The 16,209-nt window shown below is 41.3% G+C and overlaps 1 long non-coding RNA gene across 2 annotated transcripts in view; it reads left to right on the forward strand.

Annotated features, from left to right (window-relative positions):
* LOC138265263 (uncharacterized) overlaps nt 1-16,209 on the forward strand; it is a 56,093-nt gene that overhangs the window by 22,229 nt on the left and 17,655 nt on the right. For both annotated transcript variants that reach the window (XR_011199325.1, XR_011199326.1), the window contains one exon: nt 13,004-13,071. This is a non-coding gene — a long non-coding RNA (uncharacterized lncRNA). The remainder of the gene's footprint in view (nt 1-13,003; nt 13,072-16,209) is intronic.

A 16,209-nucleotide genomic window follows, 5' to 3' on the forward strand; every position in this document is an offset into this window, starting at 1 on the left:
TTCTAGAATCACCAGAGAACTGAAAACTATGTGCTAGCATCCAAATGAGAAAACCCCACCCAGTGTGTCTTCAAAGCTGCAGTGTGTTAATTAATCACTAAATTGTTTCATGCAAGCTATGTACTAAATTTAGCATTTTCTGTGCAGGGCTTGGTGCCAATATAGTCCTTCCCTGTAGTAATGTCATGACTGTGAGCTTCCCAGGGATGTGTGCACAGCTGGTGCCAAAATCTCTGAAGTATTGATTAGGTCTAGCCTACAGACTGCTTCAGCTGTTTGCCGGCATAGAGACCTATTGTATCGAATATAGACTTTGTGGCCTATTTGCATATTTGAGTAACTAAGATAGGCCTCCTGCAGTGTTCTTTCATGTACTCTTATGTGCCTTTGTGAACTGACCCCAAACCTCTAAAATGGGGATAACATAGGAATATTCAGGCAATATTAAGACATACATAGAAAAATCAGAAACCACTGTGATCTCTTTAAGCTTGTCATAATAGGGAGTTGACGTTTGTGGGGCTTTTATCTTGACCATCATTGTAAAGATTTCATCTGGATCCCAGATGTTTTCACTTTTTTGGTACCTACTTGGGGGCATTGGCTGAGGCCTTGGGACAAGATCAGGCAGTGGTCTGCCATCTGGATGACTTGATTTCATACAATGCTCAGGTGTGCCAGGATCAAGCGAAAAAACCCAGAATATAATATATTGAATATGTATTTGAAGCCCCTTGTTACATGGATCACCCACAGCTAGCCATGTGGGTGATAGCCACTAACCTGGACAGGAGTGAGACAAATTGCCAGACCAGGGCAGGGTGGTACTTTTTTTACATATGTGATGCCAACCGCCGGTAACCCCAAATGACTAATAAACCTCTGTAAAATGTAAGGTTTAAATGTGTGCTTGAAGCAATAAGGTATACATGTGAAGGTCTTGTTCCGCTTAAGGTAGCCCATGATGGCAAGTGGCACAGCGTGTAAATATTTGCCCCTTACCTAATGGGATGAGGACAGCAGACACAAAGTGAACATGTCTACCTCTTGCCTTATGGAGTAAATTTGTGTCTCTTACCCATTGGGTATGAATTCACCTCTAACCCCTAGGGGGTTATGTGTGCCTCTTACCCATAAGATGCAGAAATGCAGCTTTTATCCTTATTATATGTATTAATTTATTAATGTGTGATTCTTATCATTAAGGTAGAAATGTGAACCTCAGATGACTCAGGGGTAAATGAGTGTTTGTTAAGCATAAATGTGTGGTTAATTATTACTCATATGGTATAAACCAGTCTCTTATCAATATAGTATAAACGTGTGCCTCTTACCTTTAAGGGATAAATAAGATGATGCTGCCTGAGCATCAACTTGAAAATGTTATTTAATCTTAATATCATGTTAAAAATATCTTGACTTTAAAAATATTGTAAGAGCACAGTGACAAAGGTCAGTACATCTTTTATTCCTCTATGAGCGACATCGATCTTAAAATACAGTATACTAAAATATTGCGTAACATGTGTATGTCTAAAGCACATATTTACCTCTCTGGGCATCTCTTGGTGCTGAACACAGCTATTCGTTGTTAGCCAACGGTAACCATTTTATTTACCTCAGAAGGATGAAAGTCTTAGTGGGCCCGCCAGTTTTTGAACGTGTGGAAATGAAGTCATTGACGAGTCTCTGGGGTAGATAGATTAATACATTGAGCCACCAGACCCAGTAAATCTTATGGCATTTAAAACAGTTTAATATAGTTATGTGTATATTTATAGATTAGATATGTATTTTTGTTTTCGTAATTGTCAGCAATATTTAATGTTTTTGTTGCTGATTTTTGTGCATTGTTTGATGTTTTGGAGGTTTTACTGAGAAGTGCTTCATGTTCAAATACATATACATGCATCACATTTTCTTTTATATTCTTAACTGTTTTATTACAGATCTCATAATAATTATGTATATGTTAGTTTTAAACATCTTTCTTTACTCAGTTATGATATTTCAGACTGAGATTTTAATTATATTTGATAGATTGTGGATTTATTGGAGGTTTGGGTAAGTACTGTTTTAACTTAACTAACGATATTGTTATTAATATTAGGGTGGCATTTGGAACTGCATTTCATAGTTGTATTTTTAATTATTTATTTTGAAGAAATTAAAATATAACATTTTGCATTTAATTTCGGGTTAATTTCTTTTATTAATGCAGTTTTAAAATAGAATTGGTTGTTGGTTGAGATAGGAAGTTAGCTGGGTAGTGCTTTAGTACTAGAATAAATATTTAAAGGATTATTAGGGTTTGGAAGTGCTATTAATGTGATTATGAAGTATTATGTAATAGTTTTAGAAAATGTATTCAGATTGTAAAATTCGGACGTAACATTTAAATAAATTCATAAGGTATATCTATTGATTTCTAGTAATTAAAAATATTGGGGTTTTCATCATTGTTATAAGTGTGTTTATGGGTAATTTGTTATGGCTCACATTTTATTTATTTTCTATCAATGTATGTACATAATCATTAGTAAAATAATGAATTTTGATGCAATTTCCTATTTCTTATGGAATTAGAGTAGTATGAATACCATGGCTCTGGATTTTATTAAAAATATTAATACATATTTTGCCACTCTAATATAAATAAAATTGTAAACACACATACATAAACATATGCACACACAGTTACCTTTTTTTACAGACTGTATATTTATAGAATATTTATAAATTTGAATGGAAGAGTCTTTCAAAGTGAATACTTAAACAATAAAATAATTAATTACGACTTGTCGCGCCGCACCGCGCGGCGCGAGCCGAGCGTTCGGCACAAGCCGGGCGTTCGGCACAAGCCGGGCGTTCGGCTCGGGCCGCGCTTCGCGTCCTTAAGACGCGGCGCGCCCCGAGCCTTTCCTGCACCCTACGAGGCCCCAGATCTTACATGGGGCCTCGCTCTGCTCTTCCTCTCTGCATTTGATGGGGTCTCCTGACCCCTCTTACCTGTCCTTGCTCTTCTTCTGTCTTCTTTCTTCTTTCTTGGATCTGTTATTGCACTTTCCTTTATGTCTTTTTCCCCTTCCCAGGTTACCATTCCTCATTCCCTATTCTCTATGGTTTCTACTCCATTCTATTCTATCTACCTTTCCCTACCTAAGATGCCTCCAAGGTTACTCCTTTTTTCTGTTCCTATGGCTTTCATCCTACCTCTTTCCCTACTTCTTCTCGATCTTCCTCTCCCCTGCCCGCTATCACTTGTTTCTCCAAACGCCTTTTACAAATCCATAGACTAATTCGATCCAATCTATTACGCACCAAGAGATATATGAAGAAAGTAGCAGACAAGAAACGTAGGACCGCTCCGGACTACCATCTACAAGATAAAGTTTGGCTTTCTTCTACATTCTTACCCTCACGTCTTTCTCAGAACAAGTTCACACCTCGCTACTACGGGCCTTTCCGTATTCTCCAGTTGATTAATCCTGTCACTGTCCGTCTTCACTTGCCTCACACGTGGAAGATTCATCCTGTCTTTCATGTCTCTCAGCTCAAACCTTATGTGCCGGACCCTTACTCTCGTCAGTTTTCGTGTCCTCCTCCTGTCTTAGTGGATGATGTTCCTGAATATGAGGTTCAGGAAATTTGTGACTCTCGTCTTTTTCACAAACGTCTGCAGTACCTGATTCATTGGAAGGGTTATCCTCTCAGTGAATGTTCTTGGGAGGATGCATCTTCTGTTCACGCACCTCTTCTGATTCAGCGCTTTCACCGTTTATTTCCTTTCAAACCGGGGCCTTCGGGAGGGGGACCTACTGTCGCGCCGCACCGCGCGGCGCGAGCCGAGCGTTCGGCACAAGCCGGGCGTTCGGCTCGGGCCGCGCTTCGCGTCCTTAAGACGCGGCGCGCCCCGAGCCTTTCCTGCACCCTACGAGGCCCCAGATCTTACATGGGGCCTCGCTCTGCTCTTCCTCTCTGCATTTGATGGGGTCTCCTGACCCCTCTTACCTGTCCTTGCTCTTCTTCTTTCTTCTTTCTTCTTTCTTTTTTCTTGGATCTGTTATTGCACTTTCCTTTATGTCTTTTTCCCCTTCCCAGGTTACCTTTCTCTTCCCAGCATTCCTCATTCCCTATTCTCTATGGTTTCTACTCCATTCTATTCTATCTACCTTTCCCTACCTAAGATGGCGTCCTTTTTCTTCCTTTGGGGCACTTCCTGTTTTTTGGTATATAAGAGTGGGGTTTTCTTCCTTTACTTGCGCTGCAACACTCTCTGTTCAGATGGTGTCCTCGCTCCTGATTTCCTAGCCTTTTGGTTTTGGAATTCGCCAATTCTGTGTTATTTGAATTCAGTTCTTTTTGATTCCTGTTCTTCTGTTCTTGTTTTCAGGAATCTTCCTGTTAGAGGTTTTTTCCCCTTTGGTAGGGGTTTTTTCCCTCTGGCGCTATTTTCTGAAGGTCACGGTCTGTTCTTGGCGTTGTCATTGCCTACATGACCGTGGCTACCAGAAAGAGTCGCCCCTTTTTGGGCCAAAGCCGAACGCTCAAGATCCACGCCACTAGATCTGCAGATTCCAGGCACAAGCAGCACGTGAGTCGTGACAGATTGCAGCGCCAAACCATCCCGACGTCTTCTAACACCACGGATGACACAGTGGTGGCTGCTGCAGATCCGGATCAATCTCTCCTGACTACGATTCAGCAACAAGCTCAAGAATTACAACAACTACGCAGTGAGAATGCTGCGTTACGACAGGCTTTGGCTTTCCGCAGTGGTGATGTTCCGACGCTCTCCGCCTCTACCCATCGATTTTCTGGTGAACCAACCAAACTGCGTGAGTTCCTTGATTCATTAACAGTGTACTTCGCCTTCCGACCCACCCAATTCTCCCATGACAGAACAAAAGTGGGTTATCTCATCAGTGCCTTGTCCGGTCCTGCCTTGGCCTGGGCCACCCCGATGGAATCATCCAACGACCCGGTATTGTCGGACTATCCCGCCTTCGTGAACCACTTCAAGCAAATGTTTAGTCGTCCGGGATTGGAGGCCTCAGCGGAAGAAGCCTTATGCGACATCCAACAAGGCTCACAAGATGTCCTTCAATACATAACACGCTTTCGTCAGCTAGCGGCAGAGACCACTTGGGTGGAACGTACTTTGGTGACTTTGTTTCATAGAGGACTCAAAGAAGAAATAAAAGATGAATTAGTACATTCCACCAGAGTGGAAGATCTTCGTGGCCTGATGGATCAAGCCCTTTCCATCGAGTATCGCCTTCAGGAACGGAGATCGGAGAAGAGAAGGAGTAGAGGGTCTTTCCAACCAAGCACTTCACGAGTTTATCCGCATCGTTCTGAGGAATCTCGCCCCCCTGCTAGAGACATCGAAGGAGAACCCATGCAGGTGGATACTACTCGAGGCCCTCTCTCCGCTAGCGAGCGGGAAGACAGACGAAAGAAAGGGTTGTGTCTGTATTGCGGTTCTGCCGGCCACATGCTTCGTACCTGTCCAGTACGTCCATCAAGGCCATTGGGAAACGCCACTTCCCGTCCTCTGTAAGAAGGGAGGGGACGGGATTAGCGGCTATACCTTGCATTAGTTCCTTTAATGACAATACCACATCCTTGTTTTTAGTACCAGTCATGTTACAATTTCCTGACGGCCGTCAAGAAAAGACTATGGCACTACTAGATTGTGGAGCTAGTGGTATTTATATGGATAAGAAGTGGGCCACTACACAACAAGTTCCTACACAACCTAAGGAAATTCCCGAACAAGTACACACAGTGGACGGATCCTTGATATCCTCGGGTCCGGTTGATACAACTACCCTGATGCTGAGTTTACAGATCGATAACCATCAAGAACACATCTCCTTTGATCTCATAACATCCCCCAACCATACCATTATTCTTGGAATTCCGTGGTTCATCAGACATAATCCATATGTAAACTGGGCAACCCGGACGGTCTCCTTGTCTTCACAGTTTTGCCACGAGCACTGTTATGCTTCTGACAAGTATTGGTCACCTAAGAGATCAATAATCACGGAAGGTACTACCGGTTCTACCATTAATACAGTTCAAGGAGTCCCTGAACACTATTTGGAGTTTCAAGATGTATTCCAAAAACCCTTCAGACCTGTATTACCTCCACATTGAGATTACGATTGTGCTATTCCCTTGGAACCTGGCACTATCGTTCCTTTTGGAAGGATGTATTCCCTTACGGAACCTGAAAAGAAAGTACTAAAGGAGTATTTGGAAGAAAATATACAAAGTGGTCTTATTGTTCCATCGTCTTCTCCGGCCGGGGCACCTCTCTTTTTCGTACCCAAGAAGACAAAGGATCTTCGCCCTTGCCTAGATTTTCGAGGCCTGAATAAGATCACCATTAAAGATCGTTATCCTTTGCCTCTCATCAGGGATATTCTAGAGGCAGTCAGAGGAGCTCAACGGTTTACCAAACTGGATCTACGGGGAGCCTACCACCTTTTACGCATTAAAGAAGGAGATGAGTGGAAAACAGCCTTTAGGACTCCATTTGGTCACTTTGAATACAAGGTAATGCCTTTTGGTCTCACTAATGCAATCTTCCAGAGATTTATGGACTCAGTGTTTTCTGATCTTCTGAACCAGACAGTTGTAATCTACCTAGATGATATTCTTATTTATTCTAGAAATCCCGAACTCCATTCTTTCCATGTGAAACAAGTCCTTCAAAGACTCCGGGCTCATCAACTATTTTGCAAACCAGAAAAGTGTGAGTTTGACAAGACGGAAGTCAAATATTTGGGTTATCATTTAAGTCCCACCGGCGTAGCTATGGATCAAGAAAAGGTACAAGCTATTCTAGATTGGCCTTCTCCATCCTCTATTAAGGAAACACAATGTTTTCTAGGACTAGCGAACTTCTATCGGCAATTCATCTTAGACTTTGCAAAACAAACTAGCCATATAACTCACACTTTAAAGAAGGAGAATTTAACTAAAGGGTTTGTCTGGACTAAAGCGGCTGAAACAGCCTTTCAAGAATTAAAGAAGGCATTCACTCAAGCTCCTATCTTAAGACATCCAGATACCAACAAACAATTTATTGTCGTTACCGATGCTTCAGAAAAAGCCATTGGAGCCGTCCTACTTCAACAACAAGGGGATGATGGTCTAGAACATCCTGTTTTCTATTTGTCTCATATACTCTCTACTGCAGAACAACATTACTCAGTACTGGAAAGAGAATTATTCTTCCTTTCCTTGCGCTGCAACACTCTCTGTTCAGATGGTGTCCTCGCTCCTGATTTCCTAGCCTTTTGGTTCTGGAATTCGCCAATTCTGTGTTATTCGACTTCAGTTCTTTTTGATTCCTGTTCTTCTGTTCTTGTTTTCAGGAATCTTCCTGTTAGAGGTTTTTTTCCCTTTGGTAGGTTTTTTTTCCCTCTGGCGCTATTTTCTGAAGGTCACGGTCTGTTCTTGGCGTTGTCATTGCCTACAGCACCGTGGCTACCAGAAAGAGTCGCCCCTTTTTGGGCCAAAGCTGAACGCTCAAGATCCACGCCACTAGATCTGCAGATTCCAGGCGCAGGCAGCACGTGAGTCGTGACACGACTATATTTTTTTAAATGGAGATATTGTAATTAAACATTTTTAAGAGCTTTGTAAGCTATACTCCTTAATTTGATGTCATGATGAAATCTATTTTCTGATTACTTTACTTTTGTATTATATTCTGGCAGTACATATTGATTTATAAAGTTGATATTTAAAGTTTTTACACTATAAATATGTAAAACTTAATATTCTTTACATCAATAATTTTTTACATGATTGTTTGTCATATTTTTGCGTTCAGTATTCTGACATACTTTTTCAATATTAGCCTCTTGACTCATGGTGTACATGTGTGACCGTATCCGTTAAGGCATAAACGTGTACCTCCAATACTTAAGTTTCACTTCCTATTACTCTTGGATATATTAGTGTAATTATACTCTTGATATCAACAATGGTGAATCACTGATTGTAGCAAATTAATGGAATGAATAATAGTCAAAAACACAAAGAAGAAAACAGGAACAACATAAGCAACACGAGAAGCATGGCAGAATCAGATCCATAGTAACAGGAACATTCGTATTGTACAAATATCTCCTTATATATCTATATCTGAAATGCCACTTTTCCATCAGTTTTGATATTCAGATTAATCTGTTTAAAACACCAACTGAATTAAAACAAAGAAGTTCATTCCAACTAAAAATAATTGTTTTTCTTATCAATTTCTCTAGACTATGAATTTATAATAGTGTCAAATATTAAATACCATCAAAATTATCTTATCATCATAATGTCTATTCTTAGGCTTATCCACTTATATAAAATCACAATTATAAACTTTGATATTCACAATTCCTTTTTGCTTTGGTAGATAATTTTTTTACCTCAGAACTGCCCATCATTTAGGAAATTTAGAGCAGTGTTTGGTGAATGTGTCCTACATGCGTAGGTCGCCTGTCAGTCTAAATTAAGCTGATTTCCCTCTTTTTTTCACATTGCAGCATCTTTCTGAATTCAAGACAGTCTCATTATTTGTCTGTCAGTCAGAAATGCATTTTAGAGAAGGTAAAGAAATACTCCAGTATTTTTCATTTAATTGCTCTTACATGCCTTGGTGAATTGGCTCCACGTGATCTAAAATAGAAAGAAAATATGAACATTTAGTGAATATTCAGTACAGATGGTACAAATAGAAAGGACTGCCCTTTTACTAATATGGAGTTGGACGTTCCGGGGCAGATTCACAAAAGCATGTAAGAGTATGTGACAAAGTACTCCTGCAGTACTAATTCTTATACTCATAATTGTTTTGCGAATTGGACAGCCAATTTGTTCCAGTCATTCGTGTTGTTTCCATGCTACTGAGCTATAAGTTTGACAAGAGTGCAGCTTAATTACACAACGAGGTGTAATGGTGTAAGTTTGAGGAACAGGCGTTATGTAATATTCCCGGAAATTACACCAGCATAATTGAAATGTTGCTAGGCTCTAACTGAGTTAAGAAAGATCACACTTATTCCAAGATAAATGCAACCTGCTTTGCCAAATGTACACACAGCCTGTTTTACAGGAAGAAATATGATGTGCAAACTGAAAATGTGCTTTAAACTTTTTAGAACAATATTAATCAAGTAATGTGAAATCTTTAGGTGTAAATCAGTGATTTGGTATAGGAAATTATACCAGTACTTGATTCAGTATTTTGGAGAAGTGAGAAATGAAAAACTGGATTTTGGGTTTTGCAGTGACAGAGCTGACCCCACGTCGTACCTATTGGCCCTGAGGCAGTTTGTGCAAATTAAATCCCAAATTATTCTATTATGTGCAATGGGCCAAGAAGAGTAGATTCATAAACAATATTACATTACAGCCAGAATGAGATCAAATGCGATTGTTTAGTACAGAACTGAATGAAGCATTGTCTAATGTCTGCTCTGTCCGGTCGATTGCACACCTTACATCAATTTTTGGTAGATAGCAGTGTGCCCTTTTCTGTTTTCAGGTATCCCTTCCACAAATAATTTATCTCTTCTTAACTCTAGTGATAGGAATGAGATAAAATAAGCCTAAAGTGAAGGTCTGATGCTCGCTGTTTAAGACCCAGCCTAACGGTATGATTGTTGTAATAGAAGGGTAAACAATTTAAAGTAATCTTTAAATTTCTCTCTGTGTCCTATCATAAAGTCCATGGTAACATCTGTCAGGTACTATCAGTGGTCCTAGCAACATTCACACCAGTACCTTCATAGGTGCTGATAATGGGAAGGCCATTCAGAAATGTTCTTATGATGGATAGATGTCAGTGGTAGAATATGTGTCTTCCCTGCAAGATCACAGAGAAATAACCTTTCTTCCCTGCAAGACCATAGTTATATAACATGTCTCCCCTGCAAGACCACAGTGATATAACATGGCTTTCTCTCCTTTAAGAGCGCACATCCCAAAGGCAGGAAATCAAAATGAGGTTAAATTCAAAATGGCTTCTGTTTCCCCTTCAATGTCCTGCCCTGACTTTCTTCCATATTAAATCCTATGCTCTGTCTTTAGCATATCCAAACTTCAGAGATCCATGTCCATAATACCAATTTCTTCATAAATCAACCAATATATGTAAGATTATAACACAACAGTTTTAACATGCAATAATCATAACTTCACAGCTAGGAATTTAAATTAGAAAGGAATAGGACATAAACATATGTTGGTCTTCACAACTTATCGATCTGCAACAAAATAATATGTTTCAGGTGTTGATCACTATAGCAAGCATACTTAATGAATGAGGGCAATTCTAACAGCTTTGTTCTAATACGGGTTATTATTGTACAACATGTTTGTTGGACTGTGCCTTTTCTGCAGGGTCATCCCTAGATATTTGCCTTTTCCCTCAACTTTTTGTTGAATTTGTTTTGTTGGTTTTAGGACTCTGGGCACTTCACCACTGCTAACCAGTGCTAAAGTGCTTGTGCTCTCTACTTAAAACATGGCAATATTGGCTTATCTTCAATTGGCATATTTAATTTTCGTGAAAGGCCCTGGTAAAGTACACTGTATGTGCTCGGCTTGTATATTAAATACTACTAGTGGGCGTGCAGCACTAATTGTGCCCCCAACTACAGTAGCCCTACAAACATGTCTCAGACCTGCCATTGCAGTGTCTGTGTGTGCAGTCTTAAACTGCCAGGTCGGCCTGGAAAGTGTACCCACTTAACTATACTAAAAACGTATGCAGTTCCCACAGTAGTAAGCAGAAAACTAAAGAAAAGGAGAGACACCCATAGGGTAGGCAGGGTAGGAAATAAGCTGAGCTCCGGGATCCAAGGGGATCCTGTTGTTCAGGAGCAAGAGCCCTCATACACGCAATTGGGTGTCATGCTTCATCCTCGGGCTAGCTCCTCGTTGTGCTGGCGCTGTAATGCCCAACGGGCTCCTCAAAGGGGGCACTTTGCCGAAGATCTTTTAAATGCCAGGAATAAAGCTGATGGGCGAGGTGCTCTAAGTGTAGATTGTTGGCTAAGTGACTAAAAACAACTAAGAGATAGCCAAAACCAAACTTAAATAGAGGGCCTCCTGTGTTATGATTACAAACAGAAATCAAAGCTGCTAATGGATGCAATGGTCAAAAACAGCTCAAAATTGTGAATTAATAATGTATCTTTCTTTTTCTGTCAACAAGGATCTTGGCAAATTGTCATGTCCAGTAAACCTCATCTACATAACAGTATGGAGAGAGTCGTCCCATCACACTACAATCAAAACTGTGGATAGCAGTAGTAGTCTTCTAGTCATTCTAAAACCATCCCCACTTAGATCTATCAAGTGCCACCTGGGTCATCACGGAGTGGCACTAAAAATACTCAAAATAAATGGTCTCAAGTTGTGTTCTCTGCTGCAGCTACCCCTCTCCACAATGCACTGCAGACAGCGCAGCTTGAGACCTTCAATTTTGCAGCTTTTTAGCACTACTCTGTGGTGACCCAGTGTTTTTTTACTCCTAAATCAAGCTTTTGGGCTCTTCAAGCCAACAAATAGGCCCGCTCGCACCAGAACCACGTCGGTCACACAGAAAATCAGCACAAGCCACCACAAGTTTGTCTCTTCACACAGCAAGCATCACCACACATAACTGCGAGGCTCCAGTCCACCCGCCTGCAACACCCAGCCGGATCTTCGCACCCGCGGACCACCACCAGCGACGCTCTCCTTGCTCCTGGTGACTTCTTCCCTGCAAATGGGACTCTTGGCTCAACTTTGAGACTGTATCTGACCCGCGCTCCTTCTCGTTCGGCCTGAACTTTTGTATTGAACCAGGTCTAGCTTGACCAGACATCCCCAGTTGGTGCTTTATGTTTCATTCTTTAAAAAATCATATCTTGAATTGTACCAATTGAATTTTTGTCGTTTTGGTCTTGGTTTACTCAGACAAATATTCTCAATTTTTCTAAACTGCTGTGGAGTCCTTTTTGGGTGTTTTCACTGTGTTGCTGTCATTTACGTGTTGCACAAATACTTTACACATTGCTTCTTACGTTAACTCCGACTACTCTTTGCCAAGTTACCAGAGGGTAAGTAGAGGTTTAGAACATGCATCTAACTTACCCTGCCTAGGATTGTGGTCCCTAATTGGACATTGTGCATTCCTCTGTCAACTAGAGACCTAATTTCTAACAATGTTCATGGCAACATTGATTTTTTAAAAATTCTAAGATGAGTGGGTAGGTTGAGTCTATCACCCACTTGTATTAGTCAGCCACCTCTCTGGCCATAAATTTCCCCCGGACTATGACTACTTCAGAGCACTATCCATTGCTTTTCCTCAGTTACACAGAGATTGCCATTTACTGGAATGCAAGGCAGCACAACACTGACTTTCACGAAAGAGGTTTTACTGCAGGGAGGGGTGACTTTCTGCCAGCCCTCAACCACATGATTGAAGATAGCTCAGAGCCCATGCATATGTAAATATAAATACATATTCCTCTACAGGGGCATCCTACAGCCAAAGTGCAAAGGCTATCTGCCAAATCTTGGGGACCACTACCCTTCACTTCCTCCTCTAACCAGCATCCCTAATTACAACCAGGTGCTTCTCTGCAAATTCTCCTAATAAGGAAGAGTAAGATTTTGAGGTTTTTTCAGTGTTGTGGTTTTCATGATCTTATTTAGCAAGTGAATAAAGTAATCCAATATCCTACTTTCCTCTGTCATTAAATTTGACAAAAAAACCTTTTTGGGTTCTTTCTCAACACATCAGGGATAAGATTAGGACTAAATAAAAAAACAAGGTTTCAATCACTTTCGATGTCATGCTTCACTTAATGTATTTCACACAAAGAATGAGTTGCATCAGAAGCAGCCGAACCATTTCGATTTAAATAATTAATTAATTACCTTAAATTAAAGTAATATGTGTTTTTAATTTCATTTTTTATTTCGACTCATACAGGTAACTTTTGGAAAGAAACTCAAGATGGAGGCTTAGCCACAATGACAATCTGTGGCCACAGTTCCTGGGTAAGTATAAAACCAGTAAGAACAGAAGTAGTCTATTCAGGACTCATTGTCCTTCTGGTGTTTCCGAAAGTAAAAGGAAAGCCCTCAGATAATCCAATCTCCTTTAGTTCATTTTGTCTCGATTGGCACCCCTTAATTATCTTGTCCCAGCTATTGTCCTTCTTGTGATGAAGGACCACTCTGTATCCTCATCTATGGCAACTGTAAAATGTTTTTAAAAGCGAATTACTCTAGAATTACTTAATGGGTTTACACCAAACCAAGCAAGTTCTTTTTTCATGCCAAGTCTGGTGCAATTCTGTTTAGAATTGTGTTTTTCTGTTTCAGAGAGCAAAGATTTCTATGGAAATTAAAATGAAAAAAATCATTTTTTGACACCCATAACCCGCCCCTCGATAAATTAGCATGAAACGTGCCAAGAAGAACTCAAATTAGATGAACCTTTGTGCAGGTTTGTCGAACAGCAACAGCATTATTAAGAAAACAAAAATATTTGTTTTAATAGATACTGTGAGCTGATCATAACTACATAAGCGCCGTCCCCTACTCTCCTAACTTTCCAGTCTATCTCTAATGACGAGTTCCCAATACCTGGGAGCAAGCTTTAGTCCTCCCTCTCTTTAAAATGCCACCTGTGGACCCCATAACTTTAAACTACAGACCCACTTCTCTCCAACACATTCCTGCAAAAATCACTGAATACAATGTCAACACACTTTTATCCTCCCATCGTGAGGCTGTGCAATAACTGGATCCACACCAATCCAGTTTTAGATGGAGCTTTAGTACAAAGTCTATTCTCTTAGGTTTTCAAGATGAACTTTGTATTTGCCTGGACTAAGGATAGTGCTAATGTTGTAATTCTGATTGATCTATCTGCCCCCTTCGACACGGTCTCCCACCCAATCTTTACTTCTTGACTTATGAGGTGTTAGACCTGGCAGCTCTTGGCGTGGTTTCCCTGTACTTTGTACATCCGACCTCCTGTTTTTGGACCCTGTGCTGTAATTCGTTTTTGTTGGTTTTGACACTCTGGGCACTTTACCACTGCTGACCAGTGCTAAAGTGCAAGTGTTCTCTGTCTAAAAGATATTAGCAATTGGTATTCCATGATTGGCACATTTGATTTACTGGCAAGCCCTTAGTAAAGTGCACTATGGGTGCCCAGGGCCTGTAAATCAAATGCTACTAGTGGGCCTGCAGCACTGGTTGTGCTGCCCACATGAGTAGCCCTGTAAACATGTCTCGGACCTGCCACTGCAGTGTCTGTGTGTGCAGTTTTTGCACTGCCAAGTCAACCTGGCAAGTGTACTCACTTGCCAGGCCCAAACCTGCCCATCGGCAGAGTACAGTGTATTTAAGATGTAGGACATGTACTGATGTGTTTTACGTATCCTGATAGTGAAATACTGCCAAATTCATTTTTCAATATTGCCGGTCAGGAAAGGAAGGGGCAAGGGGCGTGGGAAACCTCCTCCTGAGATTCCCGCAGTCCGGGAGTAGGTGGAACCTGAGTAGGATGCCCCCGAACCTACAGCGGAAGTAGTGGCTGAATTGGGGGACCTGCCTGAGCTGACCCATTGTCAGCATGATTGAGGCCCCACCAGGGAGGAGTTCTGCACAGTGCAGAAACCATGCCCCACCCTTGTCATCCTTCAGAAACAGGCCCAGACAGCTGGGGACACGTCTGGATCTCACCTGGTTTACTGACAAAATGATCTCCTGTATAGTAAGCCTAAGGTTGCTGAGCTTGGGACAGCTTGTGTGCTGATGGTACCCCAGTGTTTCAGAGCCTTCCTACTGGGTCTAGCTCATGATGTGCCATTGGCAGGTTATTTGGGGCAGGGAAAGACCTTTGAAAGGCTTGTCATTCACTTTTATTGGCCTCAAATGAGCAAGAACTCAGGTGCATTCTGCAGGACTTGCCAGACCTGCCAGACGAGTGGCAAATCTGAGAAGAGGTGCAAGGCTCCTCTTCAACCCTTTTCTGCTATGAGCACCCCTTTTGAGCTTGTGGGCATTGACATTGTTGGGCCTCTGGATCCCAAGACAGCCATGGGCAACAGGTTTATCCTGGTCTTGGTGGACCATGCCACCGTATACCCGGAAGCTATCCCCTTGAGGACCCTGACTGCACCCTCTGTGGCCAGGGCACTGATGGGGTTCTTTACCCACGTGGGTTGCCTCAAGGAAGTGGTATCTGACCCGGGTACCAATTCCATGTCACTGTACATGAAGGTTATGTGGAAGGAGTGTTGTGCAACTTACAAGTTTACCACGCCTCACAACCCCCAAAGCAGTGGGTTGGTTGAGAGATTCAACCGTACCCTGAAGAGCATGATTATGGGTCTTTCTGAACTCACCAAATCATAGAAATCTCTACCGAAGCAAAAGCAAAGTTTAGAGCCACTGAGAATCACTTGGAGTTCAGGAGAATGGTTAAGAGTAGATTAGTCCCAACATGATCCATCCGAGAACATCTATGTTTCAAGACAAATACTAACCCCTCTGTCTACCGTCAGATGCCCGTGTACTGTGAGCTAAAATCTAAAGTGAACCAAATGAACCCTATCCCCTTCCAGACATGCCACCTGAGCCTCAGTTTCAAACATGACAGAGTGAGTTATAAAAATTGTGAAGATGGACCATTCCTCTAAATCTTTATTTGCCAAAATCCAAGGGCCATCTTAAAAGACATACCACATAATAAGTGGGTCTAGGAGTAATTTTAATCATGCCAGAGTAATTAAAGTAATTGTGGTAATTCTCTGCTACTAGTTGGCACAGAATTTCCGATAATAACGCAATTACGACTACTCACATTAATTAGAGTCATTTGGGGGAAAAACCCTACTGTGAGAGCACATTTAGCACACTTGAGTGACTGCTCACTCTGCTGTTTACATTCTCACACCCATTTTGTATGCAAGAGTGCATTTTGTGCTAAGAAACTAGTGTTAAATGTCAGGAGTAAGTTGGGAGAAAATTCTACTCCGAGTGCACATTTTGTGAGCTTCAGCGGCTGCTTGCGCTGCTATTCATCTTCTGCTGCACTTAGCACTGTTTCTTAGCCAAAATACGTGTTTGCGTCCATTTTGGATGCAAGGGGGCATTCTTACCCTAAGAAAAAAAAGTGCT

The sequence above is a fragment of the Pleurodeles waltl genome, chromosome 11 (genome assembly GCF_031143425.1).
Source record: "Pleurodeles waltl isolate 20211129_DDA chromosome 11, aPleWal1.hap1.20221129, whole genome shotgun sequence".
NCBI classification, from domain to species: domain Eukaryota; kingdom Metazoa; phylum Chordata; class Amphibia; order Caudata; family Salamandridae; genus Pleurodeles; species Pleurodeles waltl.